Source organism: Culex pipiens, chromosome 2 (genome assembly GCF_016801865.2).
Source record: "Culex pipiens pallens isolate TS chromosome 2, TS_CPP_V2, whole genome shotgun sequence".
NCBI lineage: Eukaryota > Metazoa > Arthropoda > Insecta > Diptera > Culicidae > Culex > Culex pipiens.
This window is the reverse complement of record NC_068938.1, coordinates 200,131,983-200,155,349: the sequence shown is the minus strand read 5'-3', so window position 1 is coordinate 200,155,349 and position 23,367 is coordinate 200,131,983. Positions and strand designations below refer to the sequence as shown.

The 23,367-nt window shown below is 31.6% G+C and overlaps 1 protein-coding gene across 7 annotated transcripts in view; it reads right to left on the bottom strand.

Moving 5' to 3' along the window:
* Positions 1-23,367, bottom strand: part of LOC120419151 (uncharacterized) — a 274,388-nt gene that overhangs the window by 106,430 nt on the left and 144,591 nt on the right. The window lies entirely within an intron of this gene.

The window sequence follows — 23,367 nt, the reverse complement described above, 5'->3', positions numbered from 1 at the left end:
GAAAGAGATAGCAAATCTAATGCAAACTAACCTCCAGCTGCCATGTAAACATACTTTAAATGTGTTGGTAAATTTCTGACTAGAAAGCTTTATTCACACGTATTCGTTCTTGGAGAAACCGACTCAAGCAGCTATTACACTACGGCAAACAAACTCACACTTTTGACAGTTTGCCTTCTTTGTTTATATGCGAGTTTGACAAACTGTCAAACACGAAAATGTGCGAGTTTGTTTGTTTGTTTACGGTAGTGTAATGGCTCCTTCAGTGTGAATAAACTTTTGAAATTTAAGAACAAGAACTATTTTTTAAGTTGACGTCAGTTAACGCTAAAATTTCGTCAAGGTGTGATAGATTTGGGCTCCCAGAACACGCTCCAATCGACAGAACTGAATTTTAGTGATTTTCAATCCAATAAATAAAAATTGTTAAATTCAATTCTGTCGATTACAGTGTATTAAGCACAGACAACAGACGTAGCGGCTAGAACAAAATAATTTGAAAATCGTGTGTAAAAACATGGCAGCCGCATCCTGCTTATCTACTAGCGCCATCTGTTAGCCTATTGCCACTCTCTAAAGCAGCCATGATGGTTTTCTGAGAAGGTGTGTTTGAAAATGCATCACCCAGAAATATTTAAAAAAATATTATTTAAATTTTTCGAAAAAAATGTAAATAGGTAAAGATTATGTTTTTATGCTAAAGTAAATCTACTTTAATTATTAATTAACACGATTTACGAGAAGAATTTTCAAGAAGCGTAGCCCCGTCATAGAGGTCATTTTGCGAATCATGCTGACAAGGAACACAAATAAAATCAAAATTGGGTGCGGGGGGAGCTGCCACTTCCGTTGCGTTGATGATGACACCGGGCGACCGTATTTTCCGAGGGGATCTTGATTGGAACGTCGGTCGTTTGCACACCTCCTCTATAACGACGCCGTACTCCAATCGGCAATCCGTCGGGGCTAAAATCGGTTCAGGAACCAGGTTGGCCACTTTGGTTGCCTCACATTGGTCAAGCAGCTGCAAGCGCGAGAGATTTTGTTGAAATCGGCTGAAATCAACTTTTCATCTAGAAGAAACGATTACAAACGTTGAAAACAAACAAAATGGAAAATGACAGTAGGCGGAAAGCGATATTTTGACAGCGGGCAATGTGTCAGGGCAAAGCGACTGCAGCGCCACAAACGGATTGCCACAACTAAAAAAACTGTAGCAATGATTTACACAAGGGAAGAATCGAGCCCAAACGTCTGTTGTCTGTGTATTAAGGGAGTTCAAATTTATAATACCTTGACGAAATTGAAGTGTTTACTGGCTAATCGAGTTATAGTTAATATTGTAGGTCTTTTTTGCAGCTTTGATCAGCACAACTATTTCAAAACAAAGTTCAGCATTGATCAATGGGCGTTTAACTCTTCAAAACAAAAACGATGATTTATGGGTGACACAACAAACTTCCCAGATAGTCGTGACCAGCGCAAAAAGGATAACAACAGAGCTGCTCCTTTTTGGGGATCGAACCTCTAAATAGTCTTTGCAGTTGGCTAGCCCACACCACACCACACCGGAAAAGTTCCTGCGGCGGTTTTTGCGCACCAATCTGCGACAGATGTCTAAACAGGAAACCGCCTGTTGGAAAGTTATGGCGGTGAAACTCTAAGCTTAGCTTCGCAGGGGGAGGGGAGTCTACTAGAAAGTCTGAGCGGAAATTTATGATGAGCTAAAGTTTCTGTTCGGGGATTGTTTTTCGGTTGTTTTAGGAATCAATGGTTTCTAACAATACTGCCTTAAATTAATGAGCCTTTGAAGCTTTTTGGCAAGGGATTAACTTAAAACAGACTAATCTGAATCTGTTGAATTTATTTTCCTAGAAAATTTGAGTTTGGCATAATGACTCAAATTATTTTGAAGTCGAAGTCACATAAATTCAATCATATTTTTACCCAAGTTAGTGTTGCAAAAGGTGCTAACACAAGCACCTTTACCCCATAAACTTTTTTTGTGACCAATCGTACGAATCCACCGGAACATTTCTCAAAGTTCCGACCGACACTGCAGAATTTTCAACCTTTCCTCTTTCGACCCGTCGACCTCTTCATTAGCAATTGCTTCCTGAAGGCTGCCGGGGAATGCACAGTACAGAATGAATAAATTAATTCGTCATTCGTCGGAGTTGGTCGAGCTTGCAATATTCGTGAAGCCAAACCATGGAGCGGGGTGGCACTGTTCCAGGTACCCCTAGTAGGCTTGAGTTAGATTTTTTTTTCGAATAGTTGTTGCACCAAATACGAGCGAATTTCGCCATTTGAACGGTTTTGAAATTTATGTAGGGGAAAGAGTTGCGACTTGATAACTTGAACTTGAAGCAAATAACAACTTTGTACTACAGTCCAGACTCGATTATCCGAAGGCCATGGAAATAAACCACTTCGGTTAATCGGAACACGGAAAAACATTTCGTTGTCTTGTTTTTGAATGTCTAGCTTAAGTATGGCTTTTAAACTAATCAAAAGTGATTGAAATAATAAGAAAATGCATTTGGTAATTTAAATTCATGAAAATTCATTCAATTTTGCCAAGACTAGGTCGAAGAACTCAAATTTGATGAAAGGTTAGAAAATAAAAAAAAGAATAAAATATTTTTTGTTCATTCGATTATCCGAAGTCATTTGGTAAGATTTTAAATGTAAAAACAAATTAAAATTTGGTAAAATTTTCTATTTTTTCTATTTCAAAAGTTAGCAATATGGGTATAAAGCAACGGGAAAAAATGTTTTCCTAAATGAGAATTTTGTAAAATACCAAAAAAAATACTAAAATTTTCGTTGAAAAAAGTATTAAACATTGAAATTACGAGCAAAAATGCTACATTTCAATGGAAAAAGTGTTTTAAAATGCATTATACACCTGTCCGGTTGTTTTGCAATCATTAGTTTCCAAACATCTAAGTACCTATTGGCGAAACTATTTCATTTTTTTGAGAAACAAAAAGTTTCTGCGGTGTTGTACCACAAATTTTCACAAATATTCAAAATATTATTGAACCAGCCCAAAAGTGCTAAGTATGATTACTAATGCAGAAAAATGCATTTTGGTTTCTTTTTAGTTAATAAGAATTATATTTATTTATTTTTTATTTATTTTTTATTTATTTTTTCTTTTGAAAAAATATTTTTTATGCCTCCTGATTTTTCGGACGAATTCTGACATAAACTTTGAAAAATATTTGCAACGGCCTAGGTTCAAAGCCCAATTACAAAAAACAACACAAAAAATACCGTATATTTTTTTCAAAAATACTTAAATTTTCATAGCTTGCAAAACGGGTATCAAACGAAGCAAAATTTGGTATGCTTTTTCACTTTTAATAGAGTTTTTTTGTAAAATACTCAAATTTTCACAGAATACCGTATTTTTTACAGTACTCAAATTTTAATAATAACAATAAGGGTAATCAATGAAATTTTCACAAAATACCATACTTTTTTGAAAATACTCAAATTTTTTAATAGTTTGCAGTGTGGCTATCAAACAATTCAATCAAATGATTCGAAATTTGCATAATTTTGTACTGTTTCAGAGGTTTTTTATAAAATACTTATATTTTCATAAAATTCCGCATTTTTAAATTCGAAATTTTGCATGCATTTGAACTGTTTAGAAGTTTGTTAAATGAAATACTAAAGTAATTTCAAAATACCGTATTTTTTATGAAAGTAAAAATTTTTCTTGATATGCAATATGGATACCAAATAATTTGAAATTTTGCATCATTTAGAGTATTTTATTTAATGAAACACTAAAATTTACACAAAATACCGGATTTATTCGAATATACAAAAAAAATCATAATTTGCAATCTGGGTATCAAACGATTCAAACTTTGGCATGCATTTTTACTGTTTAAGAGTGTTAGGAATTAAATTCTAAAATTTTCACAAAATACCGTATTTTTTAAAACAAAATGTGAGTGTTTCATTTCCAAAAACTCTGAAACAGTAAAAATGCATGCAAAACTTCGAATCTTCGGATACCTATATTGCAAATAATGAAAATTTGAGTACTTTTATAAAAATACAGTATTTTGTTAAAAATTTAGTATTTTATAATAAACTCTAATAAAAGTGAAAAAGCATACAAAATGTGGCTACGTTTGATACCCATATTGCAATTATGAAAATTGAAGTATTTTAGAAAACAGTTAGTATTTAATAAAATTTTGAGAGTGATTTACAAAAAAAACTCTAATAAAAGCGTAATATTCTCAGAAAATACGTATTTTGAGTAAAATTTGAGAATTTTACAAAAAAAAATAGCAGATTATGAAAATTAAAGTATTTTCAAAAAAAATAAGGAAGATGTGAAAAATTTATGATTTTAAAAACCTACTACAGTGTCAAAAATATATTCTAAGTGAAAGCATTGAAAACTTAACATGATATTGGTTTATTAGGCCAGTATAAATATTTTTAGAAGTCTTTTCTGAAAACCATTAAGTTTGATGCAGAACTTTTAAATTGATTTTCAAAAAACTTAAGGGATTCTACAAGGGTAATTATTTACATAATTTGAAAGTTCCGATGGATATCTCGCGGACCTTTCAGTGCTTTAAAGTAACGTTTTTTTATTGATAGATAATACTGCTACAAATTTGATTTAAAGTTTTGGCATGTTTGGGTTGATTAAAAAATCTTTTGAATTTTTGAAAATTTTCTATGTTTACTATCGCTAAAAGTTTTTTTTCACTTTTTTTTTGTTTTCGTCAAATGTTACATTTTTTTAAACTAATGATTTCAAAACAACTGAACTAGTTTAAAATGCATTTTAAAACACTTTTTCCATGCAAATGTTGAAATCATGGCCTGTTTTTTCAATATTTATATTTTTTTATTTCTGCCTAATATTTTGTCATAAAATTAATATAGTACCAAAAATTGCCAAGCTATCATCAAAATGAAGACTAACAAAGTGAAACTTAGAAAAAACTATTTTTTTCTATAATAAAAGTATTCTCAAAGATGCTGCATCTCAGCAACTAGATGAACGGTAAACAAATTTAAAATTGTTGGAAATTAGCTTTGCTGATTTCGATACCAGCGAAAAAAATGGAATTTTTCAAAAATTTTGAACTTTAAGAGGCTGTAAATGTAATTTTGAAAAAAAATGCGGAAACATTGAGCATAACTCAGCAAAGCAATGCCATACTTTTTGGAACCCCGATCTCCCCTACATGAAAAAGCACTGCAGCAATACTATACAGCCCACATGAATTATGCATAAGATGTTATGCTTCTTGCTTGCACTTTCGGTATCCAATAATGCATGCGAGTATGTGTGTGCGAGTTTCCTGTGAAACCGGTGAGGTGTTCACTTAACGTACAATCACACACACACACCGTCAAATGGAGGGCCTCTAACTCTTTCATGAACAACTCTGCGCTACTGCTGCTGCGAGCTTGATGAATGCAGCGAATAAAACTTCAACCCAGCACCTGGTCGGGCGTCGTTGTCCCGGGAGGGGGTTTCCTGTGTCAACCCCCCCGCTCCTGCCCATGTGGAGAAAGGTTGAATTTCAGGAAATTGTCGTTTTGCAGTTTTTAATCAACCGTTAGGGGCACACAGTACCGCTGCAGGTCGTGGTCGTAGACCACTTGCAGTAAATGGGCAAACACTTTGGAGAAATTGCCAGTTTTGAAATGCATTTAGAGGCGCAACAAAAAAGAGAGCAGAAAAGTGCCATTAGAAAAGGGTAGTTGAGCGTTTCCGCCTGTTTAACTGCCCTTCCGGTGAGAGAGAGAGAGTACTTGAGAAATTATTATTGCAATTACCGGTGAGTCGTGTGGTGTACTTGCGAGTATGATTTAGGATCTTTTAGAGGTTAACCCTCTACAACCTAACCCCGCCTTTAGACGGGCTTCGATCTAAAAAATCGCCAAAATTCAATTTTCCAACCGATTTTTGATCTTTAAAAAGCATTGGAAAGAAGAACTCTTAAAATTTTAGAAAATTTCAGGGTTGGAAGTTTAACTTGTTTTATGTAAAAACATGAAAAAATTAGATAGGCAAAATGTAATTATATTAGGTGGTAGAGTAGGCCAAATACTACCAAAAACAAACATAAACTAAACAAGATAAATGCAAATTAAAATACTAAAAATGAAACAAGAAAAACATAAAACAAGAGAAGTAAAGTTTTTCGTAGAACAAAAGTAGCTCAAAATGACCTCCTGAACACGGGAAAAATAAATATTTTCGAAAAAAAAATTTGGGCAGTAGAGGGTTAAGCGTTTAAAGCTGGAGCCTGGTGTGCTGCGGGTAATTATTTTAGCGTGAACCGTTTAAGATGAATTAAGATTAAGATTTCAAAAAGCGCATGTCTGGAGAATTTAAGAGACGTTCAGATAAACAACATACCGTTACCTTGTTACCGACCAAAATGGTATTTTTACAAACTATTACAAACTAACACGAGTAATATAGTTTGAAACTTTACAGTTTAGAAAGCCTCAAAAAAAAGTTTAAACTGAATTGGAAAATAACAAAAAAATCAAAAAAAAAATAATAAAAAATTAAATTCGTTGATGCAATAGGAGGCCTAAACTGAATCTTTTGAAAAACTATATTTTTCTTAAGTTTGATTTTCAGAACAGATTTCGAGTGTATATTTTTATTTTTAACAATATTGGCATTTAAAAAAATGTTACTGCTGTAAAAACGGAATTACACTTTAAAAGAAAATACTTTATTTGAACCTATAATTTTTTTTTTTTGAAAAGCAAACAAGAATGTAGATAAAATATTGTTATTGCCAATGCATTCTCCTTTACATATTTTTTTTTAAGAAGAATATATCAATCAACTGAATCAACTTTAACAATTCAAGTAAATAATAAACAGAATATAAAAAGAAAAAATCACCAGTAAACTTACATGAATTTTGTGTGCAAAATTTTATAATATAATTAAAATAAAAATCAAACATTGTTGATTACATACTTGGAAAATGATAGCGAGCCCTCAGCCCAAAATTAGCCAATTTGTGAGGTGAGGTGAGCATGTTTTTGTATTTGTAATTTCTAAATTTTTATATTCTAGCCAATAATAACAGTTTTTGGCCAATTGTCACCAAATAAAAATTGTAAGCTGCATTTTCGCCCAAAAACTGATTTTTATTAACCAAACAATATTTCTAAACAATTTAAATTTCTTGATTGCTTAAAATATTTTTTAGTATAATGTAAACTAAAATGACGCAAAAGGTAAAAAAATGTAAATAAATTATCTTGACTAAGGCTGGTAAAAATATTTTTAAAAGTTTTTGTCCACCCCCTTAAAAGTCGTCCCAAAAAATCAAGGGGAAAAAAATATTTTTTTCAAAAAACTTAAATATTTCAATGGAAATGCAAGTGCAATCAGCTGACATCAATTTAAAATGCATTTCTCTGTGTTTAAAAACATTTTAAGCTTGTTTGGGTTATTTAAAAATCTTTTGAATTTTGGAAAATTTTCTATGTACAGTACCACCAAAACTTTTTTTTACATTTTTTGATAGCTAATGATTGCTTAACAATTAAACTAGCGTAAAATGCACTTAAAACTCATTTTGCATTCAAATGTTGAGACTATGGCCTTCAATTTTTTTTTTAGTTTTTGGGACTTCGGAAAATCGAAAGAGTAACAATTTTTTTCGTTTTTCTTTTTTCTAGTTTTAAACATCAAATTCGAGTTTTGCGACCCCATTTTAGTCAAATTTGAATAGTTGATTTCTTATTAAATAATAAAATGCATAATTTCAATACCTCGTCACCGCCATTTTGGACGCCATCTTGGATTTAAAATATTTAATTCACTTTAACGTAGTTTAGGGGTCATACTTAACCTCGACAGTCAAAAATTAAACAACAACAAAAAAAATTGGTTTGATTGTCCGAAGTTTTGATTATCCGAAGTGAAATTTTTCCGAGGCCTTCGGATAATCGAGTCTGGACTGTATAAATAAAAAATATATTTATTTATAATTTCTGTAAATTTTAGAATCTTAAAAGATAACCTTTTTATAATCAAATAATGTCACCATCAAACAGAAATTTTAATTTTTCATTTTATGTTTTAAGCAGCCTTGTAAACTCATTTTGTAAAAATTTGAATCATTTAAATGCATACCACGGACGAACGGACATGACACGGGGTTTCAAAAAGTGAAGCAGGTTTTCTTTTACTTCTTCTTGGCGAAAACCTGCGCAAGCGAGATCGCTTATGTCAAAATCTTCGCGCCACGTGGTTTAAAACGTAAACAAAGCCAGCTGATGATGCAAATTCATGGGCACTTTTTGAAATGGTCGTATGAATTTATATTAAAAATACAAGTTACGTCAAATTTCCGGCAATTTTAGTATCCATGATAAATTGCATAGAATCATAAAGACAAACTTAATGTCCAAATAACTGTTACTAGCACCATACCAATGCTAAATGTTTTGATTAATTATTGCAGAAGTCATTTTGCAACTTGAATGTAGATGGCGTAAGTGATAAGATGCTTCAGAAATTTGAAGTAAATTTGTTCCTGGTGTCATGTCCGTTCGTCCGTGTGCATACTTTATTACTTTCTTTCGAAACAAATATTTTTTGCATGAATGAAAAGATAAAAAATGTTGTAAAGATTTTTTGAAATTGTTGTAGATTAAATTAACGTTTTACAAGGTTCTTTTGATTTAATAATTTTTAAAAATTATTGGTTGGAAGTTGGTGCCTAATAAAATGTTGTAGAGTTTTTCAAAGGGTCCTATAAGCTGTTGTGTTTCATATGTTTATAGAACCTTTTACTCAAGATATCTTTATTGAAAATTTTAATTTAAAATAAAACGATTTTGTTTTGTTGCCATTCAGCCAAACTTGAGTATAGAAGACAAACCAAAAAATAAAGCAAATTGCTGAACCAATTTTAAAATTTTAAGCCAAAATATACACAAAAAGTAAAACTTCAAAAACTTTTTTTAATTCAATCAGTTTTCTTCTTATTTTTTTAAACTTGTGATTTAGCAAGTGATGGTCCTGCCCGTGTGGATCAATCGGACCGCGCACTGGACTCACAATCCAGAGGTCGTCGGTTCGAATCCCGCGGCGGGCGCTCTAAAATTCTTTGTGTAAATATGGGTATTCGGCGCCGTCGCTCCGTGCCATACTTTCATACACTTAGGAGCCCAGGGCGGCGAAGTCCTTGAAGATAAAAGGAAGACACTAGTGGTTGGTACTAGCAATGGTGGCCGACAGCTATAAAGTCAACTTCGCTTCGATTTAGCAAGTGAAAAATCTAAATTAAACTTTCATTCAAGTTTTGATAGCATATTAAGAATTCATTGCAACTGATTGAATAAAAGAAATTTTTAAAAGGAGAATATACAAACAATGCCGTAAGAACCCTATTGCAAGCCACAACTACAAAAACCAATACACCTACTTTTAAGAAAAAGCTTAAAACTTCACCCTAAAACAACAAACCCTTGGGGGCACTAGAAGGTTAATCGGCTTCCATCTTTCAATCTCCAATGAAAACAAAAGCTCAGCACAAATGAAAGGTTTCCCCCACTCAAACAAACAGAAAAAAAGACGAAAGCTCACCCAATCGTGACAATGCGTACAACACACAGAGAGAAAAAAAAATGCTACGCTTTGAATAGATAGAACTGAAAAACTCTCCGATTAGAATCTAATTTCCTTTCGTTTATTTCTCCATTATTCGATTACGGGTTTTTTGGAGCCGGAGGAAACGTTTAACTTTTGTGATTGAGCAATTCTCTGAGATTTCGGTCATTCGATTTTTTTGTATTTTTTAATCCGGCTGAAACTTTTTTGGTGCCTTCGGTATGCCCAATGAAGCCATTTTGCATCATTAGTTTGTCCATATAATTTTCCATACAAATTTGACAGCTGTCCATACAAAAATGATATGTGAAAATTCAAAAATCTGTATCTTTTGAAGAAATTTTTTGATCGATTTGGTGTCTTCGGCAAAGTTGTAGGTATGAATATGGACTACACTGAAAAAAAATGATACACGGTAAAAAAAATTTGGTGATTTTTTATTTAACTTTTTGTCACTAAAACTTGATTTGCAAAAAAAAATACAATTTTTATTTTTTTTTTATTTTTTGATATGTTTTAGTGGACATAAAATGCCAACTTTTCAGAAATTTCCAGAATGGGCAAAAAATCTTTGACCGAGTTATGAATTTTTAAATCAATACAGATTTTTTCAAAAAATCGAAATATTGATCGCAAAAATTTTTCAACTTAATTTTTCGATGTAAAATCGAATTTGCAATCAAAAAGTACTTTAGTGATTTTTTGATAAAGTGCACCGTTTTCAAGTTATAACCATTTTTAGGTAACTTTTTTGAAAATAGTCGCAGTTTTTCATTTTTTTAAAATAGTGCCCATGTTTGCCCACCTCTGAAAAAAATATTTTTGAAAAGCTGAGAAAATTCTCTATATTTTGCTCTATTGAACTTTGTTGATACGACCCATAGTTGCTGAGATATTGCCATGCAAAGGTTAAAAAACAGGAAAATTGATGTTTTCTAAGTCTCACCCAAACAACCCACCATTTTCTAATGTCGATATCTCAGCAACTATAGGTCCGATCTACAATGTTAAAACATGAAACATTCGTGAAATTTTCCGATCTTTTCGAAAAAAATATTTTCAAAAATTTAAAATCAAGACTAACATTTCAAATGGGCGTAATATTGAATGTTTAGCCCGTTTGATATGTTATTCTTGATTTTAAATTTTTGAAAATATTTTTTTCGAAAAGATCGGAAAATTTCACGAATGTTTCATGTTTTAACATTGTAAATCGGACCTATAGTTGCTGAGATATCGACATTAGAAAATGGTGGGTTGTTTGGGTGAGACTTAGAAAACATCAATTTTCCTGTTTTTTAACCTTTGGGTTTGTTCAAATATTACGTCCAAAGATTTTCGGGTATTCAGACCCCCCCCCCTCCCCCCTGTCACGCATTTTTCCTATACCTTCAACATGGGCTGTCACAAACCTCAGAACCCCCCCCCCCTCCCCCTATTCATGGACGTAATTTTTGAACAAACCCTTTGCATGGCAATATCTCAGCAACTATGGGTCGTATCAACAAAGTTCAATAGAGCAAAATATAGAGAATTTTCTCAGCTTTTCAAAAATATTTTTTTCAGAGGTGGGCAAACATGGGCACTATTTAAAAAAAATGAAAAACTGCGACTATTTTCAAAAAAGTTACCTAAAAATGGTTATAACTTGAAAACGGTGCACTTTATCAAAAAATCACTAAAGTACTTTTTGATTGCAAATTCGATTTTACATCGAAAAATTAAGTTGAAAAATTTTTGCGACCAATATTTCGATTTTTTGAAAAAATCTGTATTGATTTAAAAATTCATAACTCGGTCAAAGATTTTTTGCCCATTCTGGAAATTTCTGAAAAGTTGGCATTTTATGTCCACTAAAACATATCAAAAAAAAAAATTAAAAATAGTGTTTTTTTGCAAATCAAGTTTTAGTGACAAAAAGTTAAATAAAAAATCACCAAATTTTTTTTTACCGTGTATCATTTTTTTTCAGTGTAGTCCATATCCATACCTACAACTTTGCCGAAGACACCAAATCGATCAAAAAATTTCTTCAAAAGATACAGATTTTTGAATTTTCATACATCATTTTTGTATGGACAGCTGCCAAATTTGTATGGAAAATTATATGGACAAACTAATGATGCAAAATGGCTTCTTTGGGCATACCGAAGGCACCAAAAAAGTTTCAGCCGGATTAAAAAATACAAAAATTAAAATTAAAGAAAAAAGACCGATTCCGTAGAGAACTGCTCATTGTTTTTCCTGCACGGCCAACACTGTGAAAGGTACAATAGACTTGACCAACATTTTTCTAAAAGATTTTTTTTTCATTTTTAGTATTTAAAATCAAATTTCAAGGTTTAATTTTGTTAAAGAGCAATTTCAAAATTGTAAAAAATAAAAATAATATTTGAACCAGTCTAAAGCAAACAAAGAAAAAGTCGAGTAGCATACGGTATGTTACTTTTAGATTATAGGGAAAGTTTTCTGGCCCATAATGAGATGGTGTCGTGGGTGGGCTCTGGACCCTCTGGTGGTGGTGCTCCGAAATGTGATAACAGCTATTGCTAAATTAGTCATATCTCCATCGATAAGATCCGGTCCCGAATTAGATCGAGATAATTTCCCTTAATTTGATTGGCTCTTTTAAGGTTATGTTACGGTTTTGTATAATTTGATTGTTTCTACAATGGTGATGAATAAATAATTTTTTTATAGCATTTTAATTATATTAAGGGCTAAGGGTAAGACATTTTTACGCATTTTCTGTTCAAATATTAGCTTCATTGGTTTAGTCTAACTTGAGTTATCTTTTTAGTAAATCAAATCAAATTATTAATCATATTTCATAATGTTTAAAATAAAGCGTATGACAATTTCAGACTTTTCTTCATCGAATTTTCACATTATTTTCCCACCACCCATCGTGTGAATGGACAAACTTTTCTGACAGATTTTTCATTTCCTTTACGACCCATTCAAGGTGTGGATGATTCATATCAGGATTTTTTTTTTTCACTCGACACTCAATGCAATCTCAACCATCCAAAAAATGGCACCTGTCAACACAATATCGGGCCTTATCGGGCAATATTAAAGTGACTAAGGGTGAGGGCACCTATATTGAGCTTTTAATGTTGAAATTGAAACCTTCAGTGGAGTTATCAGCTTCAAATAGAATTACGCCCCTTTACCGTATAATATCTTTTTTCACCAAAAGGACCGCAAAAAAGTGGGTATTCATAAGAGCGATGACTGCAGTTGTTGTTGTTGTTGTTTGCGATAACCATATGGATGGCGGATGATTTATGGGAAGTAATTTCCGGTCGGAGGTTGCCGGGTGTCATTCAATGGCAATTGGTATTTTTTGGCTACAGCAGATGAACCTTGAGTACTTCATCACTTTAATAATATAGAGATTCTACAAAACTCAAAATAATTTATAAAGTATATCGAGTATGTGGAATTACGAATCGTAGATTTAAAGAATTGTAAAATTTGTAGAATTTTTAGAATTTCAAAAATTTCTAAAATTTGCAGAATTTGTAGAATTTGTAGAATGTATAGAACTTGAAAATTTTGTGGAAATTGTACAATTTGTACAGTTTGTAGAATCAGTAGAATTTGTAGAATTTGTAGAATTTGTAGAATTTGTAGAATTTGTAGAATTTGTAGAACTTGTAGAATTTGTAGAATTTGTAAAATTTGTAGAATTTGTAGAATTTGTAGAATTTGTAGAATTTGTAGAATTTGTAGAATTTGTACAGTTTGTAGAATCAGTAGAATTTGTACAGTTTGTAGAATCAGTAGAATTTGTAGAATTTGTAGAATTTGTAGAATTTGTAGAATTTGTAGAATTTGTAGAATTTGTAGAATTTGTAGAATTTGTAGAATTTGTAGAATTTGTAGAATTTGTAGAATTTGTAGAATTTGTAGAATTTGTAGAATTTGTAGAATTTGTAGAATTTGTACAGTTTGTAGAATCAGTAGAATTTGTAGAATTTGTAGAATTTGTAGAATTTGTAGAATTTGTAGAATTTGTAGAATTTGTAGAATTTGTAGAATTTGTAGAATTTGTAGAATGTGTAGAATTTGTAGAATTTATAGAATTAGAAGAATTTGTAGAGTTTGTAGATTTTGTAGAATTTGTAGAATTTGTAAAAAAAGGAAAATTTGTAGAATTTATAGAATTTGTAGAATTTCTAGAATTTCTAGAATTTCAAGAATTTGTAGAATTTTGAGAATTTCTAGAATTTCTAGAATTTGTAGAGTTTGTAGAATTTGTAGAATTTGTAGAATTTGTAGAATTTGTAGAATTTGTAGAATTTGTAAAATTTCTAGAATTTGTAGAATTTGTAGAATTTGTAGAATTTGTAGAATTTGTAGAATTTGTAGAATTTGTAGAATTTGTAGAATTTGTAGAATTTGTAGAATTTTTAGAATTTGTAGAATTTGTAGAATTTGTAGAATTTGTTGAATTTGTAGAATTTGTAGAATTTGTAGAATTTGTAGAATTTGTAGAATTTGTAGAATTTGTAGAATTTGTAGAATTTGTAGAATTTGTAGAATTTGTAGAATTTGTAGAATTTGTAGAATTTGTAGAATTTGTAGAATTTGTAGAATTTGTAGAATTTGTAGAAGTTATAGAATTAGAAGAATTTGTAGAGTTTGTAGATTTTGTAGAATTTGCAGAATTTGTAAAAAAAGGAAAATTTGTAGAATTTATAGAATTTGTAGAATTTCTAGAATTTCTAGAATTTCAAGAATTTGTAGAATTTTGAGAATTTCTAGAATTTGTAGAATTTCTAGAATTTCTAGAATTTCTAGAATTTCTAGAATTTCTGGAATTTGTAGAATTTGTAGAATTTGTAGAATTTGTAGAATTTGTAGAATTTTTAGAATTTTTAGAATTTCTAGGATTTCTAGAATATATAGAATTTGTAGAATTTGTAGAATTTCTAGAATTTGTAGAATTTGTGTAATTTGTAGAATTTGTAGAATTGGTAGAATTTGTAGAATTTGTAGAATTTGTAGAATTTGTAGAATTTGTAGAATTTGTAGAATTTGTAGAATTTGTAGAATTTGTAGAATTTGTAGAATTTGTAGAATTTGTAGAATTTGTAGAATTTGTAGAATTTGTAGAATTTGTAGAATTTGTAGAATTTGCAATATTTGTAGAATTTGTAGAATTTGTAGAATTTTCAGAATTTGTAGAATTTGTAGAATTTGTAGAATTTGTAGAATTTGTAGAATTTGTAGAATTTGTAGAATTCGTAGAATTTGTAGAATTTGTAGAATTTTTAGAATTTGTAGAATTTATAGAATTTGTAGAATTTGTAGAATTTGTAGAATTTGTAGAATTTGTAGAATTTGTAGAATTTGTAGAATTTGTAGAATTTGTAGAATTTGTAGAATTTGTAGAGTTTGCAGAATTTGAGGAATATGTCGATCTTGCAATTTTCTAGAAATTTGAAGATTGTAGAGATTTTGATGTTCCATTTAAGTTGCATGATTAATGAACTTTTTAAGCTTGTAGATTTTTGCAAATATTTGCATAATATTCAACGTATCTCATAAATTTAGAAATTCATTCATTACCTCGTAACAACTGCCCATCCTCAAACAGGAAACAAACAACAAAGAACACAACTGAATAGCTTTCGCATGACCCTTCCCCTTCCGGTGCATCACGGCAAAGTATCCTCCGCGTCCACCAGGGCAGTTCTAACTTTGTTTCAACTGTCGTGATTTATGGCATTAGAGTTGGCTTTCAAAAGTGACCCACCGCCGGCCAGGTCACAGCACGGTTGTGTTGTTGAGCTCGCCGGTATAATTACCCTCCCTCCCTTCCCCTTTCCACTTTCAACCAGGACCAGGAGTTGTTCGAGTTACTTAATGAATGCTTTTTTCCCATTAGTGTAGTGACACGGTTTAGATCGAGATTTCGCTATTAAAAATGTACACTTGTTTGTCCGGTTTGCATGATTGATGCGCAATTAAAGGCATTAGGTGCATGGTTGGATGTTTTGACTTGGAGTTTACAGATTGAGTGATTGTTTGTAGAAATTGACAAAATTATGATGTTTAAAGTTTATCGAAAAAATTGCTGTAGAATTTGAATAGTTTTTAGAAAATTTGAGGATTGGAAAAAATCAAAGAACTTTTTCAAGAAATAGAGGAGAATTAATTCAAAATTGAAAATCTGACCTAACAATAACCGTAGTGAAAACAATCACCAGCCATTTAATCCCCCTCCACCCACGCAGTCCACAACATTGCAGCAAACGTTGCGAAAATGAAAAACGGCTGCTAAATGGCTTGATCTGTGGATTCTCATTTCCGGTCGACTTTGGTCCAATTTCATCTGCAGCACAGATCTGCACTGAGGAACAAGGAAAAAAACAAAGCTCACCCAAGCAATTCGGTCGAGCTGGTGGACATCAAAAGCCTGCAGAGCCACGAAGAAGAAGGACTCGGCACTAAGATGAGAAATCGGTTCAATTTTCACCCCATTTTCTGTTGAACTTGCAGGAAAAGTTGCACACACCACCACAATGAGAAGAAATGTGACGATGGCCAACTTTGCGAGCTTCTTTTGGCGCTCAGCCTAAGATTGCTTAGGGTCGATCACATAAAATTCTATATGTTTTCCATTTCTCCAACGTTTAGCCTTCGCAATGCTACATTTTGTTTTCGGTTTTATCTCCAATTTGATGATTTTTTCTTGTTTCTTTCCTGGCAACCTAGAGCCTCGAATGTTAATGTTTTATAATCTAATAAAGAATTTATTGGTCAAAAGTGTCTCCAGCTCCAACGAAAAGCAAAACATCCAAACTGAGGCTGACTCTTGTCCAAAAAGGAAAAAAAAACAAAAATTGCACAACATTTTTGGCGGCTTTACTACACACAGAAGAGACGGGCTATGTTGCACGCTGAATGGGAATCTAATTTATGGGTGCTAATAAAAACAGCATTTTAATGGCGTTTTCTTCCCTTCACTGCTTTTACTGCTGCTGGACAGTGTCACGAGCGTTGCAGTCGAAGTTCGTTGACTTCGTTGGTGGAATATTGTAAAAAAATTGTTTAAATCATTAAAAATTTTACAATTTTACACTGTTGAGATCGTATAATTACAAACATTTGTAGAATTGGTTTTTAATTAGTACAATTGGTAGAATTTGTACAATTCGCTGAATTTGTAGAATTTGTAGACTTAGCAGACTTTGTAGAGTTTGTAAAATTTGAAGAATTTGTAGAATTTGAGAATATCGATGCCGGCGAGCTATTTTGTTCGAACTAGATAGGAAACTCAGCAAGCTTAGTACAAGAGAGCACACGGGCATCGATAATTAGAATTTGACGAATTGGAAGAGTTTGTAGTATTTATAGAATTTGAAGAATTTGTAGAATTTGTCGAATTGGTAGAGTTTGTAGAATTTGTAGAATTTGTAGAATTTGTAGAATTTGTAGAAATTGTAGAATTTGTAGAAATTGTAGAATTTGTAGAAATTGTAGAATTTGTAGAATTTGTAGAATTTGTAGAATTTGTAGAATTTGTAGAATTTGTAGAATTTGTAGAATTTGTAGAATTTGTAGAATTTGTAGAATTTGTAGAATTTGTAGAAATTGTAGAAATTGTAGAATTTGTAGAATTTGTAGAATTGTAGAATTTGTAGAATTTGTAGAATTTGTAAAATTTGTAAAATTTGTAGAATTTTTAGAATTTGTAGAATTTGTAGAATTTGTAGAATTTGTAGAATTTGTAGAATTTGTAGAATTTGTAGAATTTGTAGAATTTGTAGAATTTGTAGAATTTGTAGAATTTGTAGAATTTGTAGAATTTGTAGAATTTGTAGAATTTTGTAGAATTTGTAGAATTTGTAGAATTTGTAGAATTTGTAGAATTTGTAGATTTTGTAGAATTTGTAAAATTTGTAGAATTTGTAGAGTTTGTAGAATTTGTAGAATTTGTAGAATTTGTAGAATTTGTAGAATTTGTAGAATTTGTAGAATTTGTAGAAATTGTAGAATTTGTAGAATTTGTAGAATTGTAGAATTTGTAGAATTTGTAGAATTTGTAAAATTTGTAGAATTTGTAGAATTTGTAGAATTTGTAGAATTTGTAGAATTTGTAGAATTTGTAGAATTTGTAGAATTTGTAGAATTTGTAGAATTTGTAGAATTTGTAGACTTTGTAGAATTTGTAGAATTTGTAGAATTTGTAGAATTTGTAGAATTTGTAGAATTTATACAATTTGTAGAATTTGTAGAATTTGTAGAATTTGTATAATTTGTAGAATTTGTAGAATTTGTAGAAATTGTAGAAATTGTAGAATTTGTAGAATTTGCAGAATTTGTAGAATTTGTAGAATTTGTAGAATTTGTAGAATTTGTAGAATTTGTAGAATTTGTAGAATTTGTAGAATTTGTAGAATTTGTAGAATTTGTAGAATTTGTAGAATTTGTAGAATTTGTAGAATTTGTAGAATTTGTAGAATTTGTAGAATTTGTAGAATTTGTAGAATTTGTAGAATTTGTAGAATTTGTAGAATTTGTAGAATTTGTAGAATTTGTAGAATTTGTAGAATTTGTAGAATTTGTAGAATTTGTAGAATTTGTAGAATTTGTAGAATTTGTAGAATTTGTAGAATTTGTAGAATTTGTAGAATTTGTAGAATTTGTAGAATTTGTAGAGTTTGAAGAATTTGTAGAATTTGTAGGATTTGCAGGATTTGCAGAATTTGTAAAATTTTGTTCAAATGTATTTGAAAAACACTGTATAATTTTACATTTCGATGCCTGATTTTGCAGAAGTTGTTAAACTTTGAACAATGTGTAAAATTTATTTTAAATTATAATTTAAATTTAAATTTGTATATTTCGTAGAGTTTGTAGAGTTTGCAGAATAAAATTGAAAAAATATATGTTTTTTCAAGCCATCTGCACCCACCCACCCTAAAAAATCCACGTGACAGCCGGGAATGAACTGCAAAATGGGTCTCCCCCTCCCTCATAAAACTAACCACAAATGTTTACGAGTTTGGATTCTGCTGATGGCCCCGGAGTGGAGTTTGAAGTTAAAGTCCATTAGTCGGGTTCGCCCCTATAGGCTGTCAGGCCGTAAACTTGTTAACTATAATACTACGCTTTTAGTACTGTGGAATGATGGGTTGAAATTGCCAACATTGTTTTTTTTTATGGGTAAGGAAATCAATAGTTTATGATTTGTTGTTTTGGAGAAAATTGAATTTCAATCAATTGGATGAAATTCATTCCTCGAGGTCCTTAAACATCTCTGTTTAAAATTTCAACAGCATCATCTCTCAAAGTCTCCAGCAAGGTCACCCACCCACCAGCACCACAACTCTTCAAGCCCCCAATGTAGACCAAATGAGCAGAGCAGAGCTCGGTGTCCCGGTGGTACAATATTTCACACGCCGAGAAATTATGACATCGAGATGTCTGACGGAGCTCCCTGCTAACGTGTTTTCTGACTTTCATTAGACGAAGGACACGTGGTCTCGGCGTGATGGGACCCCCACAAGACGAACGTGGACGATTTTGGGGGAGAACGTTTTCTCTGATGTTTCGTGTGAGATGGTGGTGATGGTGGCTGCTCGAGATAAGGTTAAATTTTCCTAATTGAAACGAAACGAGGGCGATGGCACCACGGCGCAAACATCACGGCTTTTGAGGGTGCTAAGAAATCTGGTCGAGTTTGATAAGCGGGAAAATATGTAAAGTGAAATGTATGGTTTGAGCAGTAAAACGGGACGCTTGTAAGATATTGTTGATTTAAGTGAATCCAAAGTGAATCAAAGAATTTAATAGCATTTTTTTCGCAATACATTAAAACTAAATTCCTTTTTAGTTTCTTTTTTGCATCAGTGTCCATTTGACCCTAAATTTCATCAACATTTGAAACTAAAAAAATATTAATGAAATCGTACCGAACCTCTGATGTTAAAAATTGGAACTCAGATTCCCGATCAAGCATCAAAATATGGACCTTGTTTGACGGAAATCGAGAAGGGGTCTGGGCAACATTTTCCGATTTCGTGTGAGTTTTTAGAGAATGACCCATTGAACTATGGGGTAATGAGCCTTGAGTTGCCTTAAAGTGTAACGTGCTATAACGTTGAACAATTTGGTAAAGGGCCTTATCATTAGAAAAAAGAGTTAAGATTCTTGGTGTTAGATAAAAAGTTTGATGTCCATCTCGGATCTGGTACGTTTCGCCGAATGTCGTTTCGCCGACGGTCATTTCGCCGAATGTCGTTTCGCCGAATGGTACGTTTCGCCGAAAGTCATTTCGCCGAATGGACGTTTCGCCGAATCGAATAAAAATTAACTTTTTTGTATAATTTATGCTATTTGTTCGCTGCAGTGCCATCTTGTAATTCACTCATGCAAACTTGAGAAGAAGTGGCAAGATAATAATATAATAATTTAAAAAAGTAAAGAACGTCTCATGTTTCAAAGAATGCATAAACTCACAGAAATAATACAAATAATTTGCTTAAAAAATTAAGAATGCAAAAACTAACAGAATTTTTTCAAAATGTTATGCTAAAAATCAAAATAACTGCTCATGTTTGAAAGAATGCAAAACCTCTTAAAAATATAGAAATAGTATGCTTAAAAAACTAATAATGCATAAACTCACCGAAATATTTGAAAAGTATGCCAAAAATATAGAATGCAAAAACTTACAGCAATTTTGCAAAATGTTGTGCTGAAAATCAAAAGAACTGCTCATGTTTGAAAGAATGCAAAAACTCCCAAAAATTATACAAAAAATTTGCTTGAAAAACAAAGAATGCAAAAACAAACAGAAATAATCTAAATTATAAGCAGCCAATTAAAAGAACTGCTCATGTTTGAAAGAATGCAAAAACTCACAAAAATTATAAAAATAATTTGCTTAAAAAACAAAGAATGCAAAAACAACCAGAAATATTCAAAATTAAGAGCAGAAAATAAAAGAACTGTTCATATTTGAAAGAATGCAAAAACTCTCATAAATAATTTAATAAATATACTCAGTAAACAAAGAATGCAAAAACTACCGGCATTTTTTCAAAATGTTATGCTGAAAATCAAAAGAACTGCTCATGTTGGAAAGAATACAAAAACTTACAAAAATTATACAAATAATATGCTTAAAAAACAAAGAATGCAAAAACTAACAGAAATTTATCAAAATTATAAGCAGAAAATTAAAAGAACTGCTCATGGTTAACAGAACGCAAAAACTCACAGAAATAATTCAAATGATATATTAAAACAAGAATGCAAAAAACTAACAGAAATTAATGCAAAAACTCACAGAAATTGTATGCTGAAATTAAATAACTGCTTAAGTTTGAAAGAATGCAAAAACTCTCAGATTTTTTTTCATCTAGATTATTTTTTAAGCGATTGTTTATGTATATAATAATGCATAAGCAATACTAAGAAACAAAAAAATATATTTTTTTAAGAAGATTGAAAAATCACCTTTTAGGGACATTATACTTTTTCAAAATATTTTAATACAATTTGTGTCCATTTTATATATTTATTATACGATTATTTGCCAATTCGGCGAAACGTCCCATTCGGCGAAATGTCCCATGCGGCGAAACGACATTCGGCGAAATGACCTTCGGCGAAATGACCGTCGGCGAAACGACATTCGGCGAAATGTCCCGCACCCGTCCATCTCAAATGTTAGTCGAGCTTATTAAATTTAGAAAATATTGTTTCCAAGGAGACGAGAAAATCTCACATAGCACTCATTTTTGGCTATTGAAAAATTAAGGCTTTTGAGTAGCTAGTTTTTCTAATTTTTATACTGATTCTAACAACCAAAGGTCGGATCAACAATGTTGAACAAAATGTAAAAAAAATCTCAACTATTTTAACAAAAAAAAAAAAATACGTAAAATTCATATTTTTTCTAAATAATGAGACTAGTATACCTATAACTATATCGAAAATGCGTCGATCAGAAAAACCTTTTCTAAAATCCTTTTTCAAGATATGGAAAGTTGTACGGAGAGTCCAATGATGGAAAATTGCTAATGTGGACATAAGGAATCGATGGACAAAATTCTATTCAAATCAAAAATAAATATAACAAAAAGTCATGCTCAAACAATTGTTTACTCAGTAGGGACCATCCATAAACCACGTGGACACTTTTTTGGGAATCTCGAACCCCCCCCCCCCCCCTTCGTGGACAATTGTCCATACAAAAAAAAATCTTTTTTATATGGAGCGTGGACAATCGCCACCCCCCCCCCCCCCCCCTAAAGTGTCCACGTGGTTTATGGATGGTCCCGTAGTGACTTTTTTATTTTTAAAACGGATTCAACAATTTTTCAACCATCACGATCAAATGTTAAATAAGATTTTCAATCGAAAAGTACGACGACGACTTTGTACAACGGGCACCGTTTTGCCTTTTTTAGGTTAGAATTTTGGTTTTTATTTTAATATTTTTTACATCTTGCAAAGTGTCAAAATAATTGAAAAATAGTACATAATTTAAGTTCCCATTTTACCATCGACACACTCTTAAAAACAATTGAAATGACCTTCAATATACAAAATTAAATTTTTTATGAAATTTTCACAAATCAACAGCAATATTTTCTATGTTTTTAACCCTCTACTGGCCAATTTTATTTCCGAAAATTTATATTTTTTCCGGGTTCAGGAGGTCATTTTGAGCAACTTTTGTTTTACGAGAACCTTTACTTCTCTTGTCTAACAGCAATTCCATTTGAAAAGAGCCTAAACCGAAAAAAAAGTTCTCCAAATTTGTTTTGAGGGTTCCTTGGCCAAAATAATTAGACCCGTATTTTTTTATGTTTGGTCATTAGGGTGATCTACATCGTGCTAGGGTGGTTCGAAAAATGAAATTTTTCGTCATTTTTCGCAAAAACCACTTTCCTCAAAAAATCATATGTACGCGTCATTACATCCGATTTTAGCTGTCTTAGACGCAAAAGAAAGGTGATTAGTTGAGCTATTTGATAAAAATAGTAAGAAGTTTCAAAAATCTAGTTTAACGTTTGAAAAATTTGTATGAAAACTTAAAATGGCGTTTTGACCGTGTCTGGACCAAAGAGCCTATGTCTGAAAATATTTTTATCGGAGTCCTCGGAAAATTTCACATAATAATTAACTGGCGATGTCGAACCGAACGTTTCCGAGATGTGATTTGTGGAAAATAAAAACTGAGTTTTTCGACGCGCCACGCGCAAAAACAGGAAAATACCGAAATCGGCAAAAAATCAGCTTTTTTCACTAAAACTGCGATAACTTAAAATTTTTAGATATGACCTATACATATACCTATACATATACCTATGTAGGGTACCAATTTTCGTAATTTAAATAAGCAACTTTTGGTACCCTAACATGTTTAGGTCATCGCTGAAATTTTAAAGTTATCGCAGTTTTAGTGAAAAAAGTTGATTTTTGCCGATTTCGTCATTTTCCTGTTATTGCGCGTGGCGCGTCGAAAAACTCAGTTTTTATTTTCAAAAAATCACATCTCGGAAACGTTCGGTTCGACATCGCCAGTTAAATGTTATGTGAAATTTTCCGAGGACTCCGATAAAAATATTTTCAGCCATAGGCTATTTGGTCCAGACACGGTCAAAACACCATTTTAAGTTTTCATACGACTTTTTCAAATGTTAAGCTAGATTTTTGAAACTTCTTACTATTTTTCTCAAATAGCC